This window comes from Microtus ochrogaster, unplaced genomic scaffold, assembly GCF_000317375.1.
Source record: "Microtus ochrogaster isolate Prairie Vole_2 unplaced genomic scaffold, MicOch1.0 UNK54, whole genome shotgun sequence".
NCBI lineage: Eukaryota > Metazoa > Chordata > Mammalia > Rodentia > Cricetidae > Microtus > Microtus ochrogaster.
The window spans coordinates 66,517-71,655 of NW_004949152.1; the positions used below are offsets into that span (position 1 = coordinate 66,517).

Consider the following 5,139-nt stretch of genomic DNA (forward strand, 5'->3'; position numbering starts at 1 on the left):
TTCATCTTTTTGGGTCTGGGTTACCTCACTCAGGATAGTTTGTCCTTGGTCAGGTAAATGTCTGGCAACAATTTTCCAGTATTCTTAGTGACCTCATTGCTGTGTTAGTTTTCTCCTTTGCTGCACAGAGCCCTTGGAGATAATCCTAGGCTCTGATTCTTGCTGCTGTTTACTCAGTTGTTGGAGTGCCAATCAAGAAATCTTTGTACCAAGTCTTGAATTGTTTATCCTGTTTCATTCCTGTGGTTAAAACTTTCAGGCATTACACTCCTCACCACAATTTTAAGTAGCCTTTCATGCAGGGAAGAGGTAGGTGTCTAGTTTTAATCTTCAAATTGTCTTCAAGTTCCCTTAGCCCTACCTATTGAAAACTGTGTCTTTTCTATAAATTAGCCAATCAGTTGTAGAAGCATGAATTTGTTTCTGGGTTCTCCATTACATTCTGCTGGTTTGGATATTTGTTTTCATGCCAGGACCATCCTGGTTTTGTTACTGGGTTATGCAGTGTGTGTTAAAAACCTGACTTTCTTCTTCCTCTAGCATTACTCTCTCTCTCGATTTAGAGCTTCCCAGTCTATTCGGTGTCTGTTCTGTTTCCATATGTTTTTTGGAGCACATTTGGCAGATCTGTGAATATTGTCACTGGGATTAGTTTGGGGCTTTCCCTGAATCTACACATACTGTTTTGTATAATTTATCATTTAAAGCACCATCACTTCTCTCTGTCCGCAAACATGAGAGGCTTGAGTTCCAACATTTGGCACATACTTGTAAAAAGAAAAAAAAATGAGCTCTTGCAATTCAAAGCCTGATCTCCTAACATGCTTGGGCTACCTTTTACAAAAATCCTTTTAAATTGGGCCTAACACCTATTGTGAAAGCAAGCAAGACTCCAAATCCCATGGTTTCTGCATGCAATGCCCCTGTTCCTACTCCCATTCCCTGCTTCCCTCCCTGCCTCACTAGCTGTTTGTCTCTTACTGTTCTCTACAATGGCTTCATCTTCCCCTTCCTTTCACTCTAAAACTCTATAGGTGTTTGTTCTTTGCCTTGTTCCCTCTTGTAGCATCTGCTAATCCTTTCCTTAATGGAATCACCTGGGTGCTTCCCTAGCTTCTGCTGCCTACCTACGCTGGGAGTTTTAAGTTGGTCAGCTAACACAGGTTCCTAAAAAGTTTTATCTGTCTGTCTGTTAAAATAGTGTGGCCACAGTATGCTTGTCTTATGTCTGTGTGAGTATGAGTGTTTGTTTCCACAGTGTGCTTGTCTTATTTCTCTGTGTGAATATGTGCATGTTTTAAGATCTGTAAAACTTATAACTCCAGATTACAACAACTCTGGAAAAATACAAACACGTGGGTAACCTTCATTTTGACCTCACCACCATCTTAGGAAAGAGTATCCACGTGTGCTAATATTCTTTGACTTATTAAAATATTTCTTTTCATCTTCTTATATTTGCTAGCCCTTGTAAGCTGCAACTAATTGAGTAAAGTAAGCTGCAACTAATTGAGTAAAGTACTTGTCTAAATTCAACTTATGTGCCTTCCACCTCTTCAGCTTCCTGAATGCTACACCAGGGATGGATCCTCCCATCCTGCAAAAACAGGTAGACTAAATCTTCCCCCCACAGGAAAATCTTTGAGCCTCTTGTACTCAGCAGCTAACAGCTGCTTCTAAGGCTGGTATTCTCCAAGGACTAAGGAGAGACTTGGGATTACCTGCGTAGCAAAAAAGAAAAAAAAAGCTGTCTCATTTCTGCTCATTTCTCCCTCTTAAATTTGTCTAATGGCATTTGATGACTTAAGGTACTAGTAGTTCATTATCTCATTTGTTAAGTTTCCTGTTAAAAAATACAAACAGGTATGCCTCCTTCACAGGCTTTATAGTCTAGGATGAACAGGTTTCAGGTGTATCTTAAAAAATCCAGAGTTCCCAATTCCCATTAATTGTCTCCTAAAATGTTGCTGTTCCAGTTGTCTTACAGATACCTGTAAGTTCCTGGGAAAGAGTTCTGCTGCTCTCTCAAGAAATCTGGTCTGGTAAAAATTAACAGTCTCCAAAGCCTACTTTAACCCCACCCATTTTCAAGCATATTTTACATTTACTTTTGCTATTTGGGCCAAGACCAACTTATAAAAGTGCCCTCCAGACAACGCCAACACCTGCACCAGCTTCTGGGACTTCCCCATTGCTTCCAACTCTCCTGGCACAAAAGGACACCTATCAACTAAAATCTGTTTTTAGAAGGACATATCTGCTCTTGTGTCTCACTTATACACCCGAGCCTCACCTGTACAACCAGAACACCTCTCTGTCTTATTCTTTCTGGAAGTTAGTGACCATTCCCATGGCTAGCCCCAGTCACAGGGCCAATAATAACAATTTTTTTTACTAGCCACTTGCATTCTCATCTCCCTTAAGGAAGAGATGCCTAACATCTCCAGGATGGCAGTAAACTGGATGCCTCTCCAAACATACCTCTTGCTGAGCATGAGTCCACCTACTCCCAGTTCTCCCCTCTTGCATGTTGCTCCATGTCTGCAGAAAGTAGCCAGACTTGATCTGACACCCCTTTATCCAAAGAAAGACTAGAATGTTTGGTTAAAAGCATCCCCTCAGCTCCCTGGCACCCCTTTATACCAAGAGTCTGGATTGTTTCCCTCCTTTAAGCCTCTTCTCACCTTCTTCTGTATTTACCTCCCTCCTCCTCCTTAAGGAGCACCCCCATTTTACCAGTTCCCTATCAGATCACTTATATTCTGCTATTCCCTCTCTATTGCTCCCCAATTCTCTATCCTGGTAATGGTCCTATTGTACTTCCCTGACTTCTGTAGTTTATACAGGCTATGCAAATACTTCTGAAGTTTTGGAGCTAGGAACCTCCAGTGAGAGAAAATGTGACCTTTGTTTTTCTGGGTCTAGGTTACCTCATTCAATATAATCTTTTACTAGTTCCATCCATTTACCTGAAAAGTTCATGCATTCATTTTTCTTTATATCTGAATAGTATTCCATGCTGTAGCACATTTTCAGCATCCATTTGTCAGTCAAAGGACACTTAGGTCATTTTCATTTCCTATCTATTGTGAATAAAGCAGCAATGAACATGGCTAAGCAGTATTTTTAAAGTATGATGCTGAGTTCTATGATGCCAGTGTGTGGTATAGCTGGGCTCTTATGAGAATTCATTCAGCCAATAGCCTTTTGGGTCCTGACCAATTAGGGTATGGTCTGAGGTAGAGGACAGCTCTCATCTTAATCTACTTAATCATTATCGTGATCTTTTAAAGCTGAATCCCCTTCATGTGGTAGCTACATCCTAAAGAGAGGCTGCTGTGTAGTCCTCCTTTTTTCAGCTCCAATGATTTCCTTACAAAAACATATGTGAGCCCATGCTCCTAGCATGCCCTGCTGCTGGTCATTGGGGAAGCACTTGGACTTGGCCTTGGGGGCACTCTGGAGCCCCAGTTGAGCTTCCACCTGCTCAGAGGATGTGACTGAACTGAACTTTGGAGCCTCTGGAAGTGTGGAGAGACTGTGGTGATTGTCACCGTAAGTGTGCTGGCCACTTACTTCCTAGCTTTGTTTGCTGCCTTGGTGGTAGATTGTAGGCAGTGGTAGTGCTGTCCTCGAGACCTGCTCCAGTGCTATGATTTCAAGGCCATTTTGGACCTCATCAATGCGAGGTAGACTCAGTCTAAGCCCTCAGAGTTAGATGGATGGCGTTGTCAGCATCAATACCCACATCGAGGCCATTGTGGAGAATGAAGACTGGATTAAAGATGCCTCGGGTCTCATATCCCACTGCTTCGCCATATTGAAGATTTGTCACACTCTGACAGAAAAACTTGTTGCCATGACAATGGGTTCTGGGGCCAAGATGAAGACTTCAGCAAGTGTGAGCAATATTATTGTGATGGCTAAGCAGATGAGCCCATGTAGACAATGTTGTGAAGTCTGTAACTGCCACTAGACCCCAAGCTCCTGGATGCAGGGACAACTGCACTGTTCCTATCGTCAGTCACTTGGTGCTAGCAATCAAGAATGCCTGCCACCTAACCGGGGTCCTGAACTGGATGGACCAATCACTGTCTGCTGCTGAGGAGCACTTAGAAGTTCTCTAAGAGGCAGCCCTGACTTCTGAGACAGATAAAAAGCCTTCCAAACGCTGAGGGCTTCTTCCTACAGGAGCAGTCGGCCATTTAGCCTGCATGCTCCAGTCCCTGCTCCTGCGTAGCTCAGCTGAGCCTTCCACTTCCTGTAGATCAAGCTGTTCTCTGGAGCTCTAGCATCCAGCCCTGGGTGCAGAGTAAAGCTAAGAGCCTCATCCTGGAAGCCTCTGCTGCAATGGCAAAGGTCGCAGGAAAGTGGTAGTGTAATATCACAGTTAGGGGAGATGCCTCGGACCTCTCCAGCAGAGCACGGAAGGCTGCACCAAAACTGCTAGATTTAGTTCATTTAATATTTCCAAGAAAATGGAGCTGCCCTCTAAGAATCAAGAGGCTTCACATTAAATTAGGATTTCTGGCTATAGGAAACCAAGGCGTGGCAACTCGGATCCGAATTTTAGAGAACAATCAGAACTAAGTCGGAATCGCCTCTTTGGGTGATCTGTGAACTCCCCTTGCTGGGTTGTGTTCAGTACTTGGTTCCTGGAGCATCTGAGCCCCTCACCAGACCATGTGTTTCCCCTTTCCCATGTGTGTTAGACACTGTGGAATATAAAGTTGTTTCCTTTTTATCACTGTGCCTGCAATTTGACTTTTCAACCACTAGGTGGATAGCAAATGTGTTCTTCTGTTTTCCTAGCCAAAAAAAAAAAAAAAAAAAAAAAAAAATTGACACCAGGAGATCAGGAGGTCAAGGTCTGCATGGAAGCCTTTTGAAGTTCCGAGGATGAAGACTGGAGATCAAAGGAGATACTGTCTGCAGTTACTGGGTAACACTCATTCATCAGTTTACACACTGAGTGACTTAGTTTTCAATATACACTATTATAAACCAGATGGTTTATCATATATGATAGTATCTCTTTATTTTGCCAATATTTTACCCTTATAAAATATAGTGAAACATTGTGGATGTTTATCTTGAATTTATTGCATATATTATATGTCTCCACTTATGAATGTGTAC

The 5,139-nt window shown here is 42.6% G+C and overlaps 1 pseudogene; it reads left to right on the forward strand.

Annotated features, from left to right (window-relative positions):
- Positions 1-4,209, forward strand: part of LOC101992376 — an 11,029-nt pseudogene extending 6,820 nt beyond the window's left edge.
- The last annotated feature ends 930 nt before the right edge of the window (positions 4,210-5,139 follow it).